At 52.2% G+C, this 12,398-nt stretch overlaps 1 protein-coding gene across 3 annotated transcripts in view; it reads left to right on the top strand.

Annotated features, from left to right (window-relative positions):
• Positions 1-12,398, top strand: part of LOC119975498 (SPHK1 interactor, AKAP domain containing) — a 545,083-nt gene that overhangs the window by 204,585 nt on the left and 328,100 nt on the right. The window contains exon 2 of one of the 3 annotated variants that reach the window (XM_038815243.1): positions 1,092-1,155. The exons of the other annotated variants lie outside the window; for them this stretch is intronic. The gene's annotated coding sequence lies outside the window, so the exon portion shown is untranslated. The remainder of the gene's footprint in view (positions 1-1,091; positions 1,156-12,398) is intronic. 3 annotated transcript variants of the gene reach the window in all.

Consider the following 12,398-nt stretch of genomic DNA (forward strand, 5'->3'; position numbering starts at 1 on the left):
CATGGAACTTGTTCAGTTCATCAGGGAAGGATGCTCCAGCCCCAGAGATTCTGCCTGGCCTTGCTTTGTAGTCTGTGATCTCGTGTAAGCCCTGCCATAGATATTGTGAGTTTGTGTCATTGACCTGGTCTAGTTGATCCGGTATTGTATTTTGGCGTCGCTGATGGCTTTCCGTAAGGCGTACCTGGATTTCCTATATAGGTCAGGGTCATCAAACTTGAACGTCTCCGTGCGGAACTTTAGTAGGGAGTGAACCCTTTAGGTTGAGCCAGGGTTTCCGATTGTCGTCTTTGGTACGCAGTCCTTGCTTTATGCGCTTCCGTGCGATTGGCCCTGAGATGGTCACATGGTCCATGGAGCCTGCCCGCTTAAAGGGGCAGTGCTACCACACCCCACATTGGCAATAATGGTATGGAAGGCAGGGTTAGGATGGTGAGGGGATTTGTGCAATATTCCCAAAGCACTCCCACCTCCCCACTGACCATCATCTTTAATTGCCTGAATTCCGATATAGGAGGTCCACCTACCCCAAAGCAGTGGGAATCTAATTTAAATGTCATGCGTCATATTCAGACATGTCACTGGGATGTGCATGCCATTTTAGGCGTGGGACGAACTAAAGGCCTGCACACCCACTAACCTGTAGCTCCTGAGATTCTGCTCCTGAGATTCTACTGAGAGGAGGCACAAGCTTTTTAAAAAAAACATTTTTTTAAGGTTCAGTTGAGGAAAGGAGGGACCTCACTGCCTCGCAAGGATAGCTTGAAGTTTGCCTTCTTGGTTAATCAATTTGTTGACATCCACTCACAATTAGAGATGGGGCAAGTAAATAAGGCCTTCATATTCTGGGGATTTAGATTGACAGGTTACTTACACTTTGCCCCCTGTATCTACTGAATCTCACCCCTCGTTAAAATCAGCCCTTTTATTGTCTGGCACGAAACAGAATTTTGAAAATGTGTCAGAAATTGCCAATTTGTACCAGAAGTGTTGGTGAAATTCTGCTGCGAGGTTCCCGAAGGAATTCAATTCCTTTCAGAATGCAGTAATTTGCACAACATGTTGCTATTTCAGCCTCTCTATTCCCACAGAATGTCAGAATGTTAACACAACATCTCGTGGGTCACAGTCCAACAGTTCCTGGGTCCTGTAAAGGTAAAACTTTTATTTTGCCATAGCCTGGCGCTTAATTCTTAAACACATGATATTTATCCATGTTATGTAATGTTCCAAAAATTTTCATGACTGCATTTGAAACAAAATAAGCAAGTTGGAAAATGCATTTGCAATTATTTACCATTGAAACCAGTTCACTTGCAGCCAAGATAGTTTTCAGAAGTCTCTTATGGACCTTAGACTCATCCATTAATGAGAGATCCTGCTTAGTAGCAGATGCTCATTATGCAGTTTAGACATGGTCTTCTTGCAAGTTAATTTCTGTTAATCAATTATAGGTACATCTGAATCACTACGTACTGGGATGAAGGGGAAAGGGTAGTTGAATTCAGTTTAACCTTGAAATGGTGTCTGGATATTTCAACATTGCTGCTTAACAGAAGTCAACAATTGTACATAGAAGCAATTTCACAGAGGTATGCGATGCAGCATTCAAAACTGCAATTCCCATATGGCATCTTTCCCAATTTTACCTGAATCACAGAGTAAGGGACTAAGCAGATGGCAGATGCTTCCTGGGAAGGATGTCAGGCAACCCAAGCTGCTCGAGTAACAACACTGCTGAATCCACGGTAGGCAGAACGCACAGATGAAAGTAGAAATGACAGAACTGTGGTGAATGTAATATAGATGTTAATTCACATTGTCTTTGTAAGCGCAGGAGCGCTATCCTACCACCAGGGGGAGTAGCGCTGGGAGCACTCAGGAACTTGTACTGGGCTCCACCCTTGGCTCCGCCCATGACTCCTCCCCCTAGTGCAGCTGTATAAATACCCGTGTCCAGAGTCAGCCTGAGTTCACTACGAGTTCATCGACAGGTAACAGGCTGGCTCTGAAGTAAGTCGATTAAAGCCTAGATTCACATCGGAAACACGTGTCTGTGAATTGATGGTTCCATCAATTTAATCGACTTAAGAACAGTGAAGATCGACTATGGAATCGGCCCTCAAGCCTGGACGCCTGGAACTCAACCCGCAGGATGCAGAGGCTAAAGAAATCTTCTCCCACTGGATCCGGTGCTTCAAGGCCTACCTGGCAGAAGCGAGCACAGCCGAAACGACAGAGGATCAGAAGCTAAGTCTACTGCACGCGAGGGTGAGCCACAGAATCTCTACGCAACTAAACTCGGCCGGTTCATATACTGCGGCGCTAGCAGTTCTCGAAAAAATGTAAGGCCCACTAATGAAGTTTACGCTCGCCATGTGTTCACGACTCGCCGTCAGCGGCCTACGGAATCACTCGCCGAATTCCTAAAAGAACTTAATAATTTGTCCAATGATTGTAATTACCAAGCGGTTACTGCGGCTGAACACAGGGAATTGGCGGTATGCGATGTTTTTGTAGCGGGCCTCAGGTCTAACTATGTGCGCCAACGACTGCTGGAAAAGGGGAGCCAGGACTTAGAAACGACTGTGGAAGCTGCTACCACGATGGAAGTCTCCTTCCGCATCCTTAACTTGTTCCCCGAGACCCAATCATGGGCCCCCGACCAGCAACTCCCCCAGGCCTGTTCTACGCGGCTGCCCAGCCACCATGCTGCCCCAGCCAGCCACTGTGCTGCTCCAGTCTGCCATTTCTGCAGCCAGAATCAGCACCCGCGGCAGCACTGCCCGGCCCGCAACGCGACCTGCAGCAGCTGCGGGCGAAAAGGGCATTACGCCACGTGCAATCCATGGGGGCCGCCATCTTGGAAAAACTCCACCACGCGGCCGGCCACGTGCGACTCATGGGGGCCGCCATCTCGGACGCCATCTTCCTCGTCGCCCGCCACGTGTGACTCATGGGGGCCGCCATCTTGGATGCCATCTTCCTCGCCGCCCGCCACGTGCGATCCACGGGCCCGATCGGCATCTCCGCGCTCGGACAACTCAGTGGAGGAATTCGAATTAGACTATGAACTCAGAGGGCAGTCATTACGGGGCCACTCCAGCACAGCTGATCGAACCGCCGACTATCCGCAACTGAGCGCGGTCACCCTGGACCAATCACGACCAAAGAATCTATGAAACTCGATGGCAGAGGTCCATATCAACGGGTACAAAACGCCATGCCTCTTCGACTCTGGGAGCACAGAGAGCTTCATACATCCAGACCTGGTAAGACGCTGTTCGCTCCCCGTTTTCCCCGTGCAGCAAACTATCTCGCTCGCTTCAGGCTCCCACTCGATCCAGATCCAGGGGCGCACCGCCGCGACACTCACAATCCGAGGCGCTAGTTACTCGAAATTCAAACTCTACGTTTTGCCCGAACTCTGCACGCCACTCTTATTAGGCCTAGACTTCCAATGCAACCTCAAGAGCCTCACCCTCAGCTTCGGAGGGTCCCTGCCCCACTCACGATCTGCAGCCTCGCTACGCTGCGAATCCCCCCTTCTCCTCTCTTTGCCAATCTCACTAAGGACTGTAAACCCATAGCCACTCGTAGCAGGCGGTATAGCCTGCAGGATAGGGTATTTATCAGAGCAGAGGTCCGAAGGCTACTCAGTGAGGGGGCTATAGAGGCCAGCAATAGTCCCTGGAGAGCTCAGGTGGTGGTCGTTAAGACCGGGGAAAAATTCCGTATGGTGGTCGACTACAGTCAGACTATAAATAGATTTACGCTCCTCGACGCGTATCCCCTCCCCAGGATTGCAGACATGGTAAACCAGATTGCCCAGTACCGGCTCTTCTCCACGGTGGATCTGAAGTCTGCACACCACCAGCTCCCAATCCGCCCGGAGGACCGCCACTACACGGCATTCGAGGCTGATGGCCGCCTCTTCGATTTCCTCCGAGTCCCTTTCGGCGTCACTAATGGGGTCACGGTGTTCCAACGAGCAATGGACCGAATGATGGACCAGTACGGGCTGCGGGCCATGTTTCCGTACTTGGGCAATGTCACCATCTGCGGCTATGACCAGCAGGACCACGACGCCAACCTCCACCGTTTTCTCCAGACGGCACAGAAACTGAATCTCACGTACAACAAGGAGAAATGCATTTTCCGCACATCCAGACTAGCCATCCTCGGCTATGTCGTGGAAAACGGAGTCCTGGGCCCCGACCCGGACTGTATGCGCCCCCTCTTAGAACTTCCTCCCCCTCATTGTCCCAAGGCCCTCAAACGGTGCTTGGGATTTTTTCCCTACTACGCCCAGTGGGTCCCTCAATATGCGGACAAAGCCCGCCCACTGTTTAGGACCACACGATTCCCCCTGTCAGCCGAGGCATGCCAGGCCTTCGACGGCATCAAGGAGGACATCGCCAAAGCGGCCATGCGGGCGGTAGATGAATCCACCCCATTTCAGGTAGAGAGCGACGCCTCAGAGGTAGCTCTTGCAGCCATGTTAAATCAGGAGGGAGACCAGTTGCATTTTTCTCCCGTACCCCCTCCGCTTCAGAACTCCGACACTCTTCAGTCGAGAAAGAAGCACAAGCCATTGTGGAGGCTATCCATCACTGGAGGCACTACCTCGCAGGTAGGAGGTTCACCCTCATCACCGACCAAAGATCGGTTGCCTTCATGTTCGACAACTCGCAAAGGGGCAAAATAAAAAACGATAAAATTCTGAGGTGGAGGATCGAACTCTCCATCTACAATTACGATGTCAAATATCGACCCGGGAAGCTCAACGAGCCTCCGGATGCCCTATCCTGCGGTACATGCGCCAGCGCGCAGATCGACCGATTAAAAGTCATCCACAATTACCTCTGTCACCCGGGGGTCACCCGGCTCGCCCACTACATCAGAGCCCGAAACCTGCCTTTCTCCAACGAGGAGGTAAAAGCGGTCACCAGGGTCTGCCCGATCTGTGCGGAGTGCAAACCGCACTTCTATAGACCAGACAGGGCCCACCTGGTCAAGGCTGCGAGGCCCTTTGAACGCCTCGCGATTGATTCCCTTCAACTAACAAGAACGTTTACTTCTTAAACGTCGTAGACGAGTTCTCCAATTTCCCATTCGCTATCCCGTGCCCCGACATGACCTCCCACACAGTCATTAGGGCCCTGCATAGCATCGTCACCCTGTTTGGTTTCCCCAGCTACGTACACAGCGACCGGGGTTCGTCCTTCATGAGCAACGAGCTGCGTCAGTACCTGCTCGAAAAGGGCATTGCCTCGAGCAGGACTACCAGCTACAACCCCAGGGGGAACGGGCAGGTGGAGAGGGAGAACGCGACGGTCTGGAAGACCATCCTACTGACCCTCCGGTCTAGAAAGTCTCCCAGTGGCAGGACGTCCTCCCAGACGCGCTCCACGCTATTAGGTTCGATACAATTACAATACTCCTCCACTCCCTTCAGGGTCTCCTTCCCCGACCTGCAGCTAGGCCAGAGTTTTTAATACAACTGAGGCTCTGTTGTAAAGAGGAAACCCTGGCCCGCTTAAAGGGGAAGGACTGCCTGTCTTAAAGGGGAACTTCATATTCCTGGGAGGTCACGGGAAATTGTACAGTCCTGATCCCGGGACCGCCATTGGGGTTATAACACTCCTCCCCTCTCCCTCCCCCCCACCCCCGCCAAGTCCGGAGCAACATCTACCTCCATGGGTAAGTACGCCAGGCTTTTCAATCATTTTGGCCTGTGGACGGCATGCAGGTGGCAACCTCGCCGCTTCAGGAGGCGTATATTGGACCGGGGAGTGAAGTTTACATGAAGAGTGCTTGCGCGATGGTGGCATTACCGCTATGGGAGCCGGCATGAGCACGTCCAGCGGTGGCAGAATATCCATCTCAGTTTCCAGGTCGAAGCTAAGAGATTCTTCGTCCGGCATCTGGGTCATCAGAAATCACCACTGAACCCTCGGCATTTGGTGGAGCCGGGGGCGTTGGTGCCAACAATGGTGCGAGGGCAGCAGCGAAGACAAGGTGTCCAAATCAACAGCTGGTAGGGCGGGAGTATCCGGCATGCGGCTTCAGGGATGGTCCACGTGGCGATTAGACTCACGGCCCTATGCCCGCTTTTGGTAAGATACCGGACCTATTTTCGCCAACATGACACCCGGGATCCAAACGGCCCCTCCGCTGAAATTCCGCACATGTACTGTGTCTCCCGCTACGAATTTGGTCAGCCCATTCTAAGCTCAGTTGTATGGGGTGGTCCTCACGTGACAGATCCCGTTGGCAGACATGAATGCCACAAATTCCGTACATGCTCGTACATGCCTTACCATTGTCTGATATGGGCACTTCGGGTATGCCATGCTTGCTGAAAATGTGCCAGAGTTTCTCTGTGGTGGTCCAGGCCGTCGTCGCCTGTACCTCAAGGATGTCCATCCACTTTGGGTTGGCATCGATGGGGACATCGCCTCTTGAAATGGGCCCACAAAGTCTATGCAAAGGCGAGACCACAGACGACCTGGCCATTCCCACGGGTGGAGTGAGACTGTAAGAGGAATCTTCTGTTGTGCCTGACACTGGACTCAGCGCTGCACCACCCACCTGATGTCTGTATTGATGCTGGCCCACCAAATGTAGCTTTGAGCTAACACTCCCATTTTGGACACACCAGGGTGACCGTTGTAGAGGTCCGTCAAGAGCGGGCCATGTCCACATTCGGGGACCACAAAGGAACACCTCAATGTTAAACTCCTGCATCTTTGTGCCGTAGGCCTTTAGATCCTGCAGTACAGCCCTGAGCTGAGTCTCATACTGCACCATGTGGCAGACACGGGATAGCTGAGGGTCAGTCTGGGTCCATCCGCGGATGCGGAGTGCCATGACCAGTAGCGAGTCCATAAAATGGAGGATGGCAATAACCTCAACAGCGTCCCTGGTGTAGGTGGCCTGGTCAGCAGGGGCAGACGACTTAACACGTCAGTTTGGGGAATCTTGGTCCCGGAGCGGTGCAAGCAGCAATGTCCATCGCTGGATGCGGGTGGAAGCAATGGGAAGGAAATCGCCCAATCCTCCTTGAAGAGCCTTAGGATGGGCTTGTGGTCCATGAGAACAGTGAAGTGATGCCCGTAGACATAGTGATGGAATTTCTTGACCCAGAATACGATAGCCAAATCCTCCACCTTGATCTGGGCAGACCACTTCTCTGCATTGGCCAACATTCTTGAGGCAAAGGCGGTGGGACATTCAGATGCATCGTCCATTTCATGGGCCAGCACGGCCCCATCACCGCACGGAGAAGCGTTGCAGGTGAATAAGATTGGCCGAATTGGGTTAGCAGTCTTGACGATGAGAGTTGGTGCTTCACCTCAATGAAAGCCGCTTGCTGCTCTCGGCCTCACTCCCAGTGTTGTCTCTTCTTCAACAGATGGTGGAGGGGGGCTAAAGTGGTGGCCAGGTTTGGGAGGAACTTGCCCTAGCAGTTTACCATTCCCACCAATGAACTGAGTTCCATTGGGCCACCTAGTACAGGAGCCTGCCAAGTTGCTTATACCTTCTCTTCCACTGGGTGCAAGCCATGGCAGTCTACACGGTAGCCGAGGTATATTATTTCACCGGCATTGAATACACATATCTCCCGTCGGAGGCAGATGCTACATCCTCAAAATTCTCAAGCACCTCGGCCAGATTTTGTGGGTGCTCCTGGTTGGACGAGCCCGTGATCAGAACATCATTGAGATAGACAACCATGCAGGGCAGGCCTCGCAGGATGTTCTCCATTCTTCGCTGGAATATTGCACACGTGGAGGAAACCCCAAAGGCCAGGCAGGTGTATTGATATAGCCCCGGTGCGTGTTCATGGTTACAAAGCATCTGGACCCAGGGGCCAAGAACAACTGGAAGCAAGCGTAACTCATGCCGAGTTTCGTAAACATGCATCCTCCACTGAGCTTTGCGTAAAGGTCCTCGATCCAGCGAATCGGGTAACGGTCCAGTCGAGACACACTATTTTATCTGGTTTCATGATCTGGGTTGACCAGCGCTGCCCAGTCGGATAACTGTACCGGGCGAATGATGCCCAAGTTCTGCATCCAGTCGAACTCAGCGACCACCTTGGGTTGTAAGGCATATGGGACAGGTTGGGTGCAGAAGTTGAGCCATGGCATCACAAAGTTTCACAGAATTTATAGTGCAGAAGGAGGCCATTTGTACCATCGAGTCTGCACCAGCCCTTGGAAAGAGCACCCTACCTAAGCCCACACCTCCACCCCATTCCCAAACTTCCACCCTATCCCCGTAGCCCCACCTTACCTTACCATTTTTGGGCACTAAGGGCAATTTAGCATAGCCAATCCACCTACCCCTGTACATCTTGAAATGAAAATCGCTTATTGTCACGAGTAGGCTTCAATGAAGGTTCTGTGAAAAGCCCCTAGTCGCCACATTCCGGCGCCTGTTCGGGGAGGCTGTTATGGGAATCGAACCGTGCTGCTGGCCTGCTTTGGGCTGCTTTCAAAGCCAGCGATTTAGCCCAGTGTGCTAAACAGCCCCTTTGGACTGTGGGAGGAAACCGGAGCACCGGGAGGAAACCCATGCAGACACGGGGAGAACGTGCAGACTCTGCAAAGGCAATGATCCAAGCCGGGAATCGAACCTGGGACCCTGGCGCTGTGAAGTCATTGTGATAACCACTATGCTACCATGCTGCCCATACTTATTCAGGCCACAGCTCCTTTTATGGTGCCCAAGCCATCCTGGAAGACCGATGGAAACCTCGACAGAATTCCCTCAGGGCCATGTGGGTGCATGCGGCACACCTGCTGCCAACCTAACCGCAAATGACGTCGCCAGTCATGCCTCAACAAGCTGGCATTGCTCCCATGGACCACCACCAGAGGAAGATTTGCACTGTTGACCTTACTCGACTGGGAATGTTGAAGTGCCCACTATTGCCAGCGGTTCTCCCACTTAAGTGGCCAGCCTCCTGTAGGTGTCCGACAGGGTCAGCGATTGAAGGCCAGACCGAATGCGGTTGAACGTACGGTGACTGACTACCGGTACTGCTGCCCCAATATTGAGCTCCATGCAGGTCGAATGTCCATTAATCCGCAGGGGGATCTGGATGGGTGCCACTCTTGACGCAGCCACGCAGTGTAATTGCTGGTCGGTGCTGTCCGCATCTTTCATATAGTAAGGCCTGTCACATTGGGGTGGTCGCACCGAGCGGGTCGGTGGGCAGGTAGATCCTCGCGAGGCCTCCTGTCTCTCTGGTTTCTGCGGCCTGTTGCGGCCCATGCTGGCTGGTGGTCACATTCCTGTTCCTTCTGGTTGGGGGAGAACATCCAGCGGCCTCCCCGGCCTCGATTCTGCCGGTTCATGTTCCTCTGGTAGGTGTCCTGTTGTCGGGGGGCAGCCTCCTCAGGTCTAGCTGAGCGTGATAGGTGCTTGTGATTATGTCCCAAACACTGTCAGTCCCTCGAGTTCCATACCCCTTCTTCCACGCTTTCGCTGGAGATAGCTATCGCCACCGCGCGATGGAGGTCCAGGTGGGACTCAGCTAGTAATTTCCATTGCCTGGCCTCATCGTGGAGCCCACACTCCAAACGGTCCCCGAGTGTCCCATTCAACATCACTCCGAATTCACAAGTCTCAGCTGGTTTCCAGAGGCAGGCCAGGAAGTTACTCATCAACTCGGCCTGGGCCCGAGCAGCCGTGTGGAACTGGAAACAATGCACGATAAGCTATGGTTTCTGGTCGAAATGCTCTCCCACCAGGGTCACAGGGACAGCAAACGACCGGTAATCTGGGGCACCCAGGTGAGCCAGGCTCTTTATCACACTGCAAGTGGGCCCTCCGCAAGCTGTCAGTAATATCACAGTTTGTCGTGCATCGCCAGTAATCGCATTTGTTTGGACAAAATAATCCATGTGTTCAACATATTGCCCCCAGTTGTCTGTACCTGCATCAAAAGGTTCCAGCTTTCCTATCAGCCACAGTTCGTTGGATATCAGTGGGCCCTGCTGAAGCTTGGATGAGGTGGGCCGGGCGCAAAGCAACCGGTGTCAACGGCACCTCCACTGAATCCTCGTGGCCAGTGTTTAATCCACAGTAGGCGGAATGAATAGAGTAAAGTAGAAATGATAGAACAAGCTTTATTTCGATACAATTACAATACTCCTCCACTCCCCGAAGGGTCTCCTTCTCCAACCTGCAGTTAGACCGGAGTTTTTATACAACTGAGGCTCTGCTTGTAAAGGGGAAACCCCGCCCCTTAAAGCAGAAGGCCTGCCTGCCTTAAAGCGAAGTTTGTATAGTCCTGATCCGGGATCTCCTTTGGGGCTATAACAAACACCACGTAGATACTTCTAAAGCCAATTTGCCTTAAATAAAGGGCTGAGACTGCATGTGCTTATCTCCAAATCAGGTGGTGCCAATACTCTCTAGCAGGGTAACTTAATTCATTGAACATAGGGGGGCCAGGAAATCCCTGTTGGCGCCGAAATCGGGGGCGGTGCCACTTTTGCAATGGTCCGCCCCCTCCCAAACAACGTACCTGCAGTGTACCTGCGATGGATGTTACCTGAGGCCCTCCCTGATGCTCCGCCACCGATGGGCCAAGTTCCGATGGCTTGGGGCGCGTGTAGTACTCTTTTCTGGGAACCCGGCATGGCGGCTGCGGGAGTAAATCCAGCGCCGCCACAGTCGGGGGGGGGGAGCTAGTCCGAGGGAAGAGGGGATTTGGCAGGGGCTGGGGGCACTGGGGGGGAGGGTGGTACAGGGTGCTGAGCCTGGTCAAAGGGGGGCACTGTTTGATACACCGGGTCTGCGCGTGGCTGCCACCATGTTGCGCGTTCCCCCCTGTGATTCTCCAGCCGTATGCGCAGCTCGAGCCAGGAGCTATACGCAGCATGCCTTCTAGCCCCCCACCAGAAGAGGTTCGGTGGAGGTCTTGCGCCATTTTTCCGGGCGTAAAATGCCAATGATCTCACGCGGCATCAGCACTTAGTCTCCTAAATGGAGAATCCCGCCCATAAGCTTTAAATTTTCTAAGCTAATGGTGAGGAATTTCATTGGGACCAATTGAAAATGGGTGTCAGGCCTCATTTAAATTAAATGGAGGAGCTATGGTCACCTTCAGCTCATTCTCAAGGGAAAGAAAGCTTGCATTTATTTTTGCTTTTCAGGACCACAGACATGTCAAACCACCTACAGCTAATGGAGTCGTTTTTGAATTGTAGCCACTCTTGTCGGAAACGTGGCAGCCAGTTTGTGCGCAGCAAGGTCCTATAAACAGTAATGGCAAGTGAGCAGATTTTTGTCACGCCGATTGAGGGGTAAATGTTGGCCCGGCCACAGGGGGCAACTCGCCTGCTCTTCTTCAAAGTAAGCTGACTAGGGAAGCAGACATCCATTTTGAGATGCTCCTGGCAGCCCTGAGGTTGGCCTAGAGGTGAGGATATGCGATTGGCAGGAGTGGAAATGCACAGCCGTCTTTGGGACTGCTGTGTTGCTGGAGGATGCCCCTCTGCTGCGTCTGGACACGCAGGCAGGTGGAAATTCTTTTAAAGACGTTCATTTTTTATTTGGTGATGGTCCTTTATCTGACCATCGGTTAGGCCCCGCATCAACCTGGTAATGTTGAACGCCGACCAGCAGCTGCATTCAGTGCAGCCCAATTTCAGGAAAGTGTCATAAAACAGATGCTCGACCATTCATTAAGGTATGCAAGGGCCTGTTTTAGTGGCTGCCAGGGAAGTTTGAAAAACCGCTTTGTAGGGTTTGGTGGAATTTCAGACATCTTTGGCACATAGAGCATAGCCCTGGAAATTAGTCCTTTTATATGGACAAATCTCAGTGCCAGGAACTTTGCATTATCAAGTTGGCGCTGTTTGCTGATGGCTATATTTATCTTCACCCAAAATCATTCCTGCCCGCCCCTCCCTCCACACAATTTACAAGAGTCCCTTCCAACCCTGAGCTTTTAGAGCTGCTCTAATGGATCTGTAATGACCCTATTCAGAACTGCTGCAGACTATATTATTAACTATATAATTGGCCCATTAATAACACTGCACACCTACTCCTCGAGGTTAATGTCATGTGAGTGGCAAAGAATTTCATAGATTATTTTTAAAAAGCTCTCAGTTCTTATGAAATGTAAGGTTTTACCGCACAGAGCATTATGCAGTCTTAAAATGCCTACCATTTTAGAATCATGGAATTTACAGTGCAGAAGGAGGCCATTCGGCCCATCGAGTCTGCACCAGCCCCTGGAAAGAGCACCCCGCACAAACCCACACCTCCATCCTATCCCTGTATCCCAGTAACCCCACCTAACCTTTCGGACACTAAGGGGCAATTTAGCATGGCCAATCACCTAACCTGCACACCCTTGGACTGTAGGAGGA

The sequence above is a fragment of the Scyliorhinus canicula genome, chromosome 13 (genome assembly GCF_902713615.1).
Source record: "Scyliorhinus canicula chromosome 13, sScyCan1.1, whole genome shotgun sequence".
NCBI lineage: Eukaryota > Metazoa > Chordata > Chondrichthyes > Carcharhiniformes > Scyliorhinidae > Scyliorhinus > Scyliorhinus canicula.